Genomic DNA, 14,385 nt, shown 5'->3' on the forward strand with positions numbered 1-14,385 from the left:
GCCGCCGCCGCCCCCCTCCCTGTCCTGACCAAACCCACCCTCGGCGCCATATACTCTTCACCTCCCCGCCGTCTCGGACCGTGGCTATGTCACATCCAGACACCCGTTATTGGTCCTTTGCCTCCGCCCACGTGCCCCCGAGCCAATGGGAAGCCCGGACTGGCGGCGCTCGATGATTGGGTGGCTCAGAGCAGACCCGCCCCCCGGAGCCACCGGGAATGTGGCGGAGGGAGTCTCATTGTTGAGTTGCTGCATCTCTCTCTTTCCCCCCCCCCCCTCCCCCGGCCGGGGAGACCCCGGCGGTAAGTGCGGCGGGAGGGGTTAGAGGGGCATCGGGGTCCGAGGATGGGAGAGAGCCGGTCGGGCCAGCGCCGGCATCGGCGACCGGGCAGCGGTGGGCGCGAGTGAGGAGGGGGGAGGTGGACCTGGGGTCGCCAGTGCGGGAGCGGGGAACTGGAGCGGGAGGCGCGGGTGAGGAGGGGGAAGGTGGAGCGGGAGCGGGGGGCGCGGTTGAGGAGGGGGGAGGTGGAGCGGGGGGCGCGGTTGAGGAGGGGGGAGGTGGAGCGGGGGGCGCGGTTGAGGAGGGGGGAGGTGGAGCGGGGGGCGCGGTTGAGGAGGGGGGAGATGGAGTGGGGGACGCCGGTGCAGGAGCGACCTGACGACGGTTTGACTCCGACTCCGGGCAGAGGTCGGTGTCATTGATGCCCAGGTCGCCTGGAGAACCCCCGCGGGGGTCGTGGAGCCCGCGGGAAGCCGCTGGTGTGGAGCGGGTTCCCGCCTCTCCTGACCCACTTGCCCCTCAGCTCCGTCGCCGCCTCTCGCTCTCGGCTTCTCTGAGGTCGGGGCAGCGGCCGCTGATGGCTCCGAGTCCCGTCCCCCACCCCCGCCGGCTCTGGTGGGGGTTGACAACGCAGTCCCACCCCCCTGCCACTTTATCCCAACCTTGTTTTACTAAGTCATGCATGGAAAAACCCATCTGTTGAAATCACTACCGACATAACGTGGGATTCGCTGGTTTCCTTCTCCCACCGCTTTTCCCAGCAGAGGAAATAGGATGTGTGTCCTGCTATATATAACCCAGCCTCTCTCTGTGTCCCTTTGATAGTGAGAAATTGTCCACCTCCTTCCTGGACACAATGACCGACCTTCAGGAAAGAGAATTCTCCACTTCATCGCCCTCCCCGATCTAAATGCCACTTCTTGTTATCCTGTTGCTGGTATCCTGCCTTGGGAACGTTTTCCGGTGGCTCTGTTGTCAGTTTTCTCTAGCTCACTCCTCCTTATTCTGAACTCCAGTCAAAGTTGACCTGCTCACTGCTTCTGTTTGGTTGCTGGTCTCTGACCTACTTGTCACCCTCTAAAGGGAGGAGTGGCTGAAGGATGTGACATTTGCACAGTGGTGGGTTCTGGAAATGGGCTGCCGGGGACAGTGGATAGCAGAAATAAAGTGTTTGAAGCAACTGGATAGATCCTGTGGGGTGTCCTGAAAAGTGAGAGATATGGGTCTTGCAGGCTGAAGCAATTCTGTTGAGTTGTGCATTCAGCACAGACACATGGGCTGAAGGGCCTGTTCTGTGTATAAATCCTGCCAGTCAGAAATCAGTCAAGCTTTGATGAGTTCCCTTGCATGGCAAGAATATAAGGAGACCAAAGATAACTCCAGATGGTGCCTCACCTTGAATTTGCACATCTGCTCCTGTATTCAAATGATCTTGCTTCTTATTGTACCCAAATGCTTACATCCAGTGACATGTGTACCAGGGTTTTACTGCGCTTTCCCTTTTTCCATTCCATAGAACATTACAACACAGAAACAGGCCCTTTGGCTCACCTCATCTGTGCTGAACCATTTTTCTACCTAGTTCCTCAGACCTCCAACCTGTCCATGGCTCCTCCCATTGTTCACCTGTCCAAATTCTTAAATGTTAAAATTGAGCCTGCATTGACCACTTCAGCTAGCCATTTGTTCCACTCTCCCACCACTCTGTGTGAAGAGGTTCCCTCTAAACTTTTACCCTTAACCCATGACTTTTGGTTTGTATCTCACCTACTGTCAGTGGAAAAACCCTACCTATATTTACTCTGTCTATCCCCTTCATAATTTTAAATCCCTCTGCAAGCTTTGAAAGCCTTCTTTGCTGTGTACAACACCTCCAATCTTTGAGTCATCTGCAAATTGCTGATCCAATTTACCACATTATCGTCCAGTTCATTGATTATAGATGACAAACAACAATGGTCCAGCACTAATCCTTGAGGCACAGGCCTCCAGTTTGAGAAGCAATCATTCTCTCTGGCTTCTCTCATGTAGCTAATGTTAAATCCGATTGACTACCCCACCATGAATACCTAGCATTTGAATGTTCTGACACAAGGTCCCATGTGGGACCTTGTCAAAGGTCTTACTAAAGTCCATGTAGACAACATCAACAGCCTTCATCAACATTTCTGGTAACCTTCTAAAATGAAAACACTTATCAGGTTGGTTAAACATGACCTACCATGTTGACTGTCCCTAATCAATCCCTGGTTATCCAAATACTTGTGTACCTGATTCCTGAGAACATCTTAACAATTAATGACGTCAGACTCGCCGGCCTATACTTTTCAGGGTTACTTTTGGAGCCTTTTTTTAAATATCGGAATGTGAACTACCCTCTAATCCTCCGGCACTACACTTGTGGCTTAGGACATTTTAGATATTTGCCAGATCCCCTGCATTTTCTACAGTAGTCTCCCTTTAAGGCAGTAAGCACCTCCTCCTCTTTCATCTGTATAGGTTCCATGACCTCTGCTTGTTTTCTGTATTTCCCTTGTCTTTGTGCCAGTTTCCTGTGTGAATGGTGATACAAAAAAAAACATTTAAGATCTCTCCCATCTCTGGGCTCCATATATAGCAGACGACTCTGATCTTCAAGGGGACCAATTTTGTCCCTGACTATACTTTTGCTCTTATTATATCTATATACAGGAATATCAGAGCCAGCACCACCAGGCTGAGGAACAACTTCTTCGCACAGGCGGTGAGAATGCAGAATGACCAACGGAACTGCTCACACTGACCATCCGAGACCCTCTTAAGTAAATAAATAAGCAATATTTATTTATTTATTTTTATAGATGGAATACTTGTCCTGCATCTGTTATTTGTCTGTATGCGTGTTATGTCTGGTTGTGTTTCTGCATGTTTTGCACCAAGGACCAAAGAATGCTGTTCTATCGGGTTGTACTTGTGCAATCAGATGCCAATAAAATTGGTTTGACTTAGAAACCCATAGGAATTTCCTTCAAATTGTCTGTCAAAGCAACGTGTATTTTTTTTTATCCTCTATCTTTCTTAAGTTTTTCTTACATTTTAAACACTCCTCAAGAACTTCATTTGGTCCATTTGATCTATACCTGCTCTAGTCCACTCTTCTTCTGAACCAGATCCTCAATATCCCACAAACCATCACTATTCCCATGATCCATTGTTTAACCCTAATAATTTATCCAATCTGCCTTGCTGTTCCCACTCATCTAAATCACAGTTAGAGTCTACATTCTGCCCCAACTCTGTCGTCTGCAGAACGTCGAACCTAAAACCTAGAAATCTACAGCATGGTGCTCTGCTGACATTATAACCTACTCTACCAAACGCATAGAATTTCCCTACTGCATGACCCTCCATTTTTCTTTTTCCATATATCTTATCTAATGGTCTCTAAAAAGACCCTATTGACGCTGAATCAAAATATAGACGACACTTTCCTTATTCTAACATATCATAATTCTCCTCTTAACGTAGCGTCCATTTTGTTGCCATAGTGCTGGAAGTGCATTCCATGCATCCTCCTCTCTGTGAAAAACCTAGATTTTACACCCCCCCCCCCCCGTACTTCTTCCCAAGCACCCTAAAACTATGCCCCCTCATGTTATCGATTTCAACCCTGGAAAAAAGCCTCTGGCCATACACAGGATCAACGCCTTTCATCATAATTCTATCAGGTCATCCTCATCCTTTGGTGCTCCATGCATGGAGAAAAGGCCAAGTTCACAGTCTGTTCTCATAAGACAATCTAGGCATCCTTGTAAGTCTCCTCAGCACCATCTCCATAGCATCCACATCCTTACTGTAGTGAGGTGACCAGAAATGAACACAGTATTCCAAGTAAGGACTAACCATAGTCATGGATAGCTGCAAGCAGACCTGGAGACTGTTGTTTTGTAGACTGTATTTTGAGTAGTTGGCTGTCCAACACTAATCCCTGGCATTCTCCTGACAGGTCACTGTTGCCACCCAGCAAAAAAAACCTAACTGTTCTTACTCTGTCAGCAACTTCTCAGGGCATGCTAGTAGATTATCCCCAGTCCCATGTACTGCCATTCTCCACACTTGCCTCTTCAAGTTCAAATGCACCATTAGAGTTGAATTCTCATTCACTTAACCTTTCAGATACATCCTCAAAAATTTCGGGAGATTTGTCAAACATCATTCCTCTTCCACAACCCTTGTAGACTTTGTTCAAGCCTGTTAATGCTTTCCAACAGTATAAGGAAGGGAAGAGATTGCTGGGGCATTTAGCAATAATCTTTGCAGATGCCTTGACCATTGGAGGATTGAGGATTGGAGAATGGCAAATGAGGTTCCCTTGTTTAAAAAAGGTAATAGGGAGAATCCTAGAAATTATAGACTGGTGAGTCTTACATCAGTGGTGTTCAAACTATTGGAGAGGATTCTGAAGGACTGAATTTATTAGCATTTAGAGAATTACAGTCTTCTCGGGATAACATGGCTTTGTGAAGGGAAGATGGTGCCTCACGAGCCTAATTGAGTTTCATGAGGAGTAACAAAAGAAATTAGAGCCATAGAACAATCACAGCACAGAAACAGGCCACCTCGGCCCTTCTAGTCAGCGCCAAACCATTTTTTGCCTTGGCCCTCTGACCTGCACCCATTCAAAAACTCTCCATACCTCTCCCATCAATGTACCTGGCCAAATTCTTCTTAAATGTTAAAATTGACTCTGTATTCACTACTTAAGATGGAAGCTTGTTCTACATTCCCACCACTCTCTGTATGAAGATGTTCCCCCCTAAACCTTTCCCCTTTCACCCTTAAACCCATATCCTCTGGATTGTACCTGATCTACCCTTGGTGGAAAAAAGCCTACCTACATTTACTCTATCACCCTCATACCCCTTCCCCCCCCCCCCGCAACCAGTCACCCTTTACCATCACCTGCCTCCGCCCAGCAGAACTTGTCTTTACTTTAAACAACTTCCCCTTTAACTTGTCTCACTTCCTCCAAATTAAAGGAGTAGCCATGGGTACCCTCATGGGTCCCAGCTACGCCTGCCTGTTTGTTGGCTTTGTGGAGTAATCTCTGCTGCAAACCTACAAAGGGAAGGACCCACCCCCCCACTCTTCCTCCAGTATATTGATGGCTACATCAGGGGTGCTTCATACACCTGCGATGAATTTGTCAACCTCATTCACTTTGTGGCCAACTTCCACCCTGATCTCAAACTCACCTGGTCCATCTCCAACAACACTCTCCCCTTCCTGGATCTCTCTATCTCCATCTCGGGAGACAAGGTTTCCACCAACATGCATTACAACCCACAAACTTCCACAACTACCTGGACTACACTTTCTCCCACCCCGTCCCCTGAAGGATTCTATTCCCATCTCTAAATTTCTCCATCTCCGCCACATCTGTTCCCAAGATGAGGTCTTCCAGTCCAGATCCTCCAAATGTCTGCCTTCTCGCATAAATGTGTCTTCCCCTCCATCACCATCAACTCAGTCCTCACCTGCATCTTCTCCATTTCCAGTTCATTTGCCCTGGCCCCCTCTGCCCCCAGACACAACAAATATAGAATCCCCCTTATCCTCACCTAGCACCCCACCAGCTTCTGCATCCTCCAGAATTTCTAGCACTTATAACAGGATCCCACTACCAGACACATCTCCTCTTCTCCTCCCCTCTCTGCCTTCTGTAGGGAATGCACTCATCACTCCCCACCAATCCCACCTCGCCCCCCCCCACCCCCCCACCGGCACCTTCCCCCATGGCCGCAGAAGGTGCTACATGTGCTCACACCTCCTCCCTCACCACAGACCGGGGCCCAAACAGGCTTTTCAAGTGAAGCAACACTTCACTTGTGTATCATCCGGAGCTGCCTTTGTGGCCTTCTCTACATCGGGGAGACTGGGCTCAGACTGAGAGATCACTTTGCTGAGCACCTTTGCTCCATCCGCACCAGTGACACCAGTGACAGAGACCTCCCAGTAACCAACCATTTCTGTGTCACGCTCCAATACTCACATGTCTGTCCATGGTCTCATGTACGATCCCAGCAAGACCACCGGTAAATTGGAGGAATGACACCAGAATTTTCTGTCTGAGAACTCTCCAGCCAAATGGTATTAAACATCGACTTTTCTGGTTTCTGCTAACCTGCTCTCTTCTTCCTTCCTTCTCCCTCCCACCTTCTCTTCCCCTTTCCAGCTCTCCTTTCCCTTCCTCTTAATTCACCTAGTCATCTTTCCTACCCTTGGTCTCTGCTCTCTCCTTTCTCTACCTATCACCTCTTTGCAACCACACCTCTTCCCCCCACCCCCTTTACTCATGCATTCGGACGCCTGCCGGAATTTTTCGCTCAAGCCCGAAATATTGGTTATGTACTTTTACCTTTTCCACACAAAGGACACTGACCTGCTGAGTTTCTCCAGCATTGTGGGTTTATTTTACTTCAACCAGGATGTCTACAGATTTTCAAGTCGCAGCAGGATATAGGATAGGATGCAGAGTTGTACAGAGAAGTGCCAGATGGAGTTCGATCCAGGTAAGAGTGAAGTAGTGCACTTTGGAAGACCAAACATGATGGGATGCTTAATAGCAAAATTCCTTGCAGTGGGTTTTGTCCGTAGATCGCTCAAGGTACCTAGGGTGGTTAAGAATGTGTATGGTGCATTGGCCTTCATTAGTCAGCAGACTGAACTCAAGAGCCGAGAGAGAATGTTGCGGCTATATAAAATGCTGATTAGAGTATTGCGTTCAGTTCTGGAATGATGTGGAAGCATTAATGAGGGGGAAGAGGAGATTAAAGAGGATGTGGCCTAGATCTGGAGAACATGTCTTGTGAAGCAGGGTTGACAGATTCTGGAGTTTTTAAAGCGACAGTGAATGAGAGATGACTTAATAGAGGTGTGTAAGATTATGAGGAGCTTGGTTAGCATGGACAACCAGCACCTTCTTCTTGGGGCGACAATAGTAAATAGCAGAGGACATCCGGATAAGGTTATGTGTAGGAAAGTTTAAAGGAGATGTGAGTGGTAACATTTTACACTGTGGTGGTGCCTGGAATGCATTGCTGGGGTTGAGAGTGGACACTGATTCAATAGAGACCTTTAAAAGACTCAGACACATGGATGTAAGAAAAATATGGGTTATGGGTTGTGAGGAAGGGAAGGGTTAGACTGTTGTAGAGTTGGCTCCCACAGGTCGATAAAACATTGTGGGCCGGAGCACCTGTGTTGGACTGTTCCAGCACTTAACGGAGGTGTTGACTGAGGTCACTCTGCGTTTGTTTTGAGTCTCCAGTGTGGCCAGGACCATTGGTGGCAGGTGCAGCTGATTTGAAGCAGGTGCCAATGACTCACTAGCCCCCTTTCACACTTGCATCCCACTAAATTGGCCGTTCAGTGTCCTGGGATAGGAATGGGGGTTTGGCTTTTCACAGTAGGCCATTCCTAACTGGGACACTGAACACTTTCACACTTGCAAGGAGCCATCCCCAGGGTTTGGACTGTTCTACCTTCTACAGCTGACGTCATGAAGCATCGAACGATGGTGGGGCTGTCCTAAATCCTGATCAATGATTATGATCATGTATTTGAATAAAATTAATCATGCCTAATTATAACAAATTAAGCTTTATGTACAGCACAGTATGAACCCTTCAGCCCCTGTTTTTTTTTTGTGCTGACCGATATAAGGGACCGTGGGAAGGTGCTAGCATTAAATAGCAATAGAGGACAATTTTTAAACAGAGTGGGAAAGTTTGTAGCACTATTGCGTACAATTTATAAATACCATGGGGGGATGCGATGGTGGACCTGCCCTCCCAGAATTCCATGCAGCAGAAAAAGGCCTGTATGCTCAGCTGCATGCATGGAGCTTCACGGAAGTCGGGTCTGCCATTGCTTTTTCCCACGGCCTTTATAAATTGTGCCCTATAGCACTACCAACTTTCCCACACCGTTTAAAAAATGTTCCTCTTGCTATTCCTCTCTTTCTCTCCCGTTGCAACTTTCCCATGGCAATGTTTATACCTTCATTTTAATCTTCCTTCAAGTTCCTTCTCACACAGGGTCATTTCAATCCCACAATGGAATTACCCATTTCATACTTGCCTGATTGCAACGCTGGCATCTCCAGCCGCTGGGGATTGTACTAGGGGTCGAGGCCATCAATGCCCGGCGTGAGACGAGGTCATCAGATGCAAGCTTTGAGCTGATCTGCTTTCACACTATACGCTTTAAAGGCCGATTGGTGGTTAATTTTTGGGATCACTTGCTAATGTGAAAGGGGCTACTGCTTCACAAAGCACCATTTGGGGCCCCAGGATGGTGGGATGGGAAGAGATAAAAGGACAGATGTTGCACTTCATCTCATTACCGGAGAAATGATTAATGAAGATGGAAGAGAGAACCAGGATTTTCCCTTTGGAATGCTGAATCCCTCAAATTATAGTTTTAATTTGGATGTTGATGGTAATTTTGGTTTGAGTGGTTTCTACAAGTGGCGGTATCTTAACAAAGCAACCTCTATCCTCAAGGACCCCAGCACCCGGGCCATACCCTCTTCACTCAGCTACCATAAGAAAGGAGGTACAGATCTCAGATTTATTGTCAGAGTATATACATGTCATCACACCTGAGGTGCTTATTTTCTACAGTTTATTGGTAGTGCAAAAAAAGTATAAATGTAAACAAAGAACTGCAAACAAATAACGAAAGTAAACAAACTGTGCTGCACAGAGTAAAAAAGAATCAATAAAGTGCACACGTAAGAGTCCTTAAATGAATCCCTGATTGAGTTTGTCGTTGAGTCTGATGGTGGACGGGGAGCAGCTGTTCCTGAACCTGGTGGTGTGAGTCTTGTGGCACCTCGACCTTTTTCCTGATGGCAGCAGCGAGAAAAAAACATGTGCTGGGTGGTGTGGATCCTTGATGATTGTTGCTGCTCTCCGATGCAGTATTCCCTGTAGATGTTCGCAATGATGGGAAGGGTTTGCCTGTGATGCTCAGGGGTGTTGGTGTCCCCATACCAGACTGTGTTGCAGCCAGTCAGCACACTTGCCACCAAACCTCTGTAGAAATTTTCCAGGGTTTCTGGTGTCACACCAAACCTCAGGAGCCTGAAGACGAACACCCAGCAGCACGAGGACCATCAGATTCCTGAATGGACAATGAACCATGACACAATCTCACTTTCTCTTATTTTTGCACTAATTTATTTATTTTTAAATGTAATTTATAACAAAATTTGCACTGTAATTCTGCCGCAAAACCAGACAATAAATTCTGATTCATTGTGTTGTCTTGGGCCTCCCTCTGATCACACATTCTTTGTGTTCCCTCTTTGTGTTATGCCTCTTCAGCCACATTTCCAACTTCCCCGATTTGGAGAGGGCACCTCAAGCGGGAAGATTCACCACTCCAATCCCTCTGTCATCTGACCTGATGAGTCTTGATTTGCTTTGTTTCCATTGTCTGTAATAGTTTGCTCTGCTTGTTACAACTTGAAGCTAAAAAATCTAAATTAGTACCAGCGAAATATATGGAGGATTGTGTTCAGTTCTGGTCACCTCATTATAGGAAGGATATGTAAGCTACGGAGAGGTGCAGAGGAGATTTAACAGGATGTTGCCTGGATTGGGAAACAAGTCTAATGAGGCAAGGTTAGCAGAGCTGGGACTTTTCACTTTGGAGCAAAGAAGGATGAGAGGGGGATTAATGGAGGTCAACAAGGAGAGCCATAGATAGGGTGGGCAGCCAGCGCTGGTTCCCAGGGCAGAAATAGCAAATACCAGAGGATTATATGTAAAAAGTGAAGGGAGGGAAGTTTCAGGGAGACATTAGAGGTAAGTTTTTAATGCAGAGAGTTGTGGGTGCCTGGAATGGCCTGGTGGGAATGGTGGTGGAGGCTGAAACATTAGGGGCATTTAAGACATTCTTAGGCACATAGATGGAAGAAAAATAGAGGGCTATGGGGTAGAGAATTTATAGTCCTTTTTAAAAAAAGGAATCTATGGGTCAGCACAACATCGAGGGCTGAAGGGCCTGTACTGTGCTTTAGTGATCTATAAAATGCTCTGTTGGGAACTGTGAGGTAAAGTGGCCAGAATCTGTTGGCTTCTGGAAGATTGAAATGATGAGAGACCACAGACCTTTTTTTTGTAATCACTGGCAGGTCATTACAAAAATGTTTGTTTATCTCATCATTTCAATCTTCCAGAAGCCAACAGATTCTGGCCACTTTACCTCACAGTTCCCAACAAAGAGCATTTCTGCAACACTGGATTGGTCCAGTATTTGGATCATCTTCAAGTAGGAACCTGGAGCTAGCAAAGTAAATACCATTGACCAGAAGGAAATAATTTGCCAAGTTTACGTCCACACACTTCAAATCAGATATTTCCTTCGGTGATTTGCAATCAGCCCAGAGTTCACTGATCCGTGTGATGCAGGGAATTGCTCAATAGCTTTCACCTTAGCAAGCAATTTAGAGTCTCTTCAGGGTAATGTGAAATCAACCACAGAATGAAGAATCAGAACAATTTGGGGTACAGCCTCAAATCCTGTTTCTGAAGGAGCAGAAAAATGTTAACCATTGATATAGCCAGAGGGGATCAAATCTCCCGAGTGGCTACAGGGATATAATTGAATCATTACATCTGGATTTTAACACTGTTTTCCTTTATTACAATTACAGTCCAGTCCAGTACCAAATTGTATAGATCCTGGTGATTTTCCTGTTTTCCTTTGGTCTTTGCGGCATTATCACCTTTAACTGCTTTCATTCTGAGTAGCAAGGCAGTAAGCATTGTTGTAATGTTCACGTCCTCTGAAGGATTTAAAAAAAAATAAAGTCAGTGGGTTACCTTTGTCTTCATGAACTCCTTCAAACATGGCCCTCAGGAGATTGCATTTATTGGAATCTGAAGCTAAGCACACTCTGCTGGAAGAACTCGGTGCATCGAACAGTATCCGTCGGAGAAAGAGAATGGTCAATGTTTTGAGCAAAACCCCTTTATTGAGGCTGATTAGTAAAGAAACCAGTGGAAGGGGGTGAGATGGGCCCCACGTGGCGAACCAGGGTGAGGTGAAACATGACAGAAAGGCAGAGGGTTGGCAGAAGCCAGTCAAAGGGAGAGAGGCAAGAAAAACCAAGGGGTCAGGTGGTGGAAGAAGAACAGAAAAATCCACTGGGGGGGGGGGGGGTAGAAAGGGTCCTCAAGTCCGTGATCTTCATTGGTCAGAATAAACCTCTTCTTCTACACCCTTAACTCTCTTCCCCTTTCTCACCCAGCACCCACCTATCATCACTCCCCCCTTCTCTTTTGTTTCATCTCTTGTGAATTTAATTTTCTATTTTTTTTAAATTTAGAGACATAGCACTGTAACAGAACCTACTAGCCCACAAGCCTGCATTGCCTAAATACCATTAACTTGCTAACGCCATATGTCTTGGAAGGGTGGGAGGAAACTGGAGCACCCGGAGGAAACCCACGCAGACACCGTGAGAACTTACAAACTCCTTTCAGACATCTGCAGATTAAAACCTGGTCATTGGTGCTGTTCTCGCACTGCTACACTAACTGTACCACCCCAATCCTTTCTTCACCTGTCTGCCCCTTCCCACTTGGTCCCATCTGGTTTCCCTTTATCCCACACATCCCAGCACTGGCAGCCTTTATCTCTAATCATCTTCTCCCACCTGAACTCATGGTTCGTGTTCTCTCTCATGTTTCACCTCTGCCTGAATCACCAATTCCATACAAATTGATGAACATGCATTTATCTATCCCTCCCACCCTGACCTCTTTACACTGGCTTCTCTTCTCAAGGAAACCAGTCTTGATAAAAGATTTTGACTCAAACTATCAACCGTTCTTTTTCTCCCACTGATACTGCTCAACCTGCCGAGTTCCTCCAGCATGTTGTATTTGTCCTCTGCAGAACCCTTGGGATTTATCTGTCCTTTGGATAATCCCTGCCAAATCTGCCCTGTGGTGTGCCAATGCTTGGCATTCTTCTACTGACCCGGACAGATTGTGGTCTTTGTTTTCTTTCCAAAGTCTAGAATCCATTTACACAGAGTCCCAGTGAGAACAGCTTCTCCTCCGACCTCGGGAATGCACACCATCAGAAAGATCCAGAATCTTTCATCATCCCAGCCGAGTGTAGCATGACCAACAATGTCTGGGTGGATCCTGACCAGGGATCGATAATACTCATCTTAAAAGTGAGAGCATGAACCCACATGAATGTCCTCTGGTTACCGGTTCCCTGCTCTGGGCAAAAGGCTCTGTGTTCATCTGATCTGTTCTCTTGATTTTGAATATTTGGCATATTGTGTCAGTTCTCTCTGTGTTGCAGGAGGTGGCTGTGTAATGATGCCGACTGAAAGTCTGTGGGACGTTCCCAACACCTGACGTTTGGCCCACACATGGAGAAATCCCCTTGCTGCCCAGATGTCCGAAGGACTTGCACCATCTCCTCGGGGTTCGTGAGTTCCTCTGTTTTAGTGGCAGGCTGGGAGTGAGGGTGGGTGTGTGTTCCTCTCCCTCACTGATGTGTCAGTAACAGTATGTGGAGTGAGATGTCTCAACCAGTGCAGGAATGAGCCAGTCCTGTTCTGGTCCTATCGCTGTGCATTGATCGTTACCCTGCACCTGACCTCAACCAGGATCCTCTCTCCAGGACCATGGCCCCTTGTTACTGGATTCTGATCAGACAAATGCAGTCTTCACCCTTCCCAACACTTAACTTTTGGAGTCTGAACTCTTCTGTGACGCGCCATTGACAGGAATCAGGCTGCGGATCTCTGTCCTCTGTTGCCAAGAGCCAAACCCTCTCATAGAGAGTGGGTGGTCTGTACCAGTGTTCCAGATACAGGGAGAGGAACAATGTTGGCAGTATGACAGGCTAACTCTGCCAGCTGTGTTATCGCTCTATATCTGGCAAAATGGTGACTCTGTCTTCCTTACGGTAGACAAAGTTAAAGAATTCATATATATCACATTCTAAATGTACGTGACAATAATGGAACCTTTACCAACTCCTGATTCTTCCTCCAGCAAAGTCTGTGAGAATTGTGCAATATAGGAATGTGCTGGAGAAACTCAGTCCATAGGAAGAAAAGGGTAACCGTTTCTGGCCTGGGTCCTTTGTCAAGAAAGAAAAGCAGGTTCCTGAATAAAAAAGGATGGGAGGAAGGGGGCACTCCCTTCCCTCTCCTGTCAGAGAGGAACCCTCTCCCCCTATCACAGGGGTGGCCAAACTTGCTTAACATAAAAGCCTCATACCATAAACTTCAGATGTTTGAGAACCGTAGCAATCACGCAATCGCAAGCCACACCTATTAACACTATCGTTAGCCCCTTTCAGGTGACCATAATACCCGAATGTAAAGTCACTTAAAATATCCGAATGCGGCTGTCAGGAGTCCACCTGAAAACGGAGAACCCGTCTCCGAGGTGTACTTACTCAACCCACCTCAGATATATTTTCCATTTCTGAGCTTTCAGGCGCCTAGCAGGGAGCAGGCTGATAACAATCTGCCCGGCGACTCATCTCCCCACTGCCTGACAGCCTCCAGGCACGGGACTATGGAGCTGGGGCAGCCGGCACAGGAGGTTGCTCACCCCTGGTACAATTTTGTTGGGGATAGTATTTTCTAATCCTTGCAAATCATTCATCTGCAAAATGCTGATACACTGCAGATAGCAAAGAAGCCCTTTTTCAAAGGGAGCAATTTTGCAAAAGATTTTTTTCTAATCAAGTCTACATACTAAACGTTCCCCCTAGGCACCTGAAAGCAGCAAGGTAAAGGCTAGCAGCTTTCAGGTGCCTAGCAGTGGGCAGGCTGTTGACAGTCAGCTGGCAACCCGCTGACAGCCACTCTCCCCCGCTGGCGACACCTACCCTCCCCGCGAGCTGCACATTACATGTCAAAGAGCCGCAAGTGACTCGCGAGCCGCGGTTTGGCCACCCTTGCCCTATCACTTCACAGCCTTTTTTGACTCCTACCCTCCCATCTGTACCCACTTATGGCCTGTTAACCTGTATTTCTCCCCTGCTCCTTCTTCCCTCCCTCCTCCCCCACCTCT

The 14,385-nt window shown here is 47.0% G+C and overlaps 1 protein-coding gene across 6 annotated transcripts in view; it reads left to right on the plus strand.

The window, feature by feature from the left end:
- The first annotated feature begins 214 nt into the window (after positions 1-214).
- LOC138736067 (SH2B adapter protein 2) overlaps positions 215-14,385 on the plus strand; it is an 89,420-nt gene continuing 75,249 nt past the window's right edge. For 3 of the 6 annotated variants that reach the window (XM_069884937.1, XM_069884936.1, XM_069884940.1), the window contains exons 1-3: positions 215-302; positions 2,972-3,081; positions 12,653-12,778. The gene's annotated coding sequence lies outside the window, so the exon portion shown is untranslated. Of the gene's footprint in view, positions 303-2,971; positions 3,082-6,692; positions 6,832-12,652; positions 12,779-14,385 lie in introns of all 6 variants that reach the window. The other 3 variants (XM_069884938.1, XM_069884939.1, XM_069884941.1) reach the window with 3 other exon arrangements.

This window comes from Narcine bancroftii, chromosome 6 (assembly GCF_036971445.1).
Source record: "Narcine bancroftii isolate sNarBan1 chromosome 6, sNarBan1.hap1, whole genome shotgun sequence".
Lineage (NCBI taxonomy): Eukaryota > Metazoa > Chordata > Chondrichthyes > Torpediniformes > Narcinidae > Narcine > Narcine bancroftii.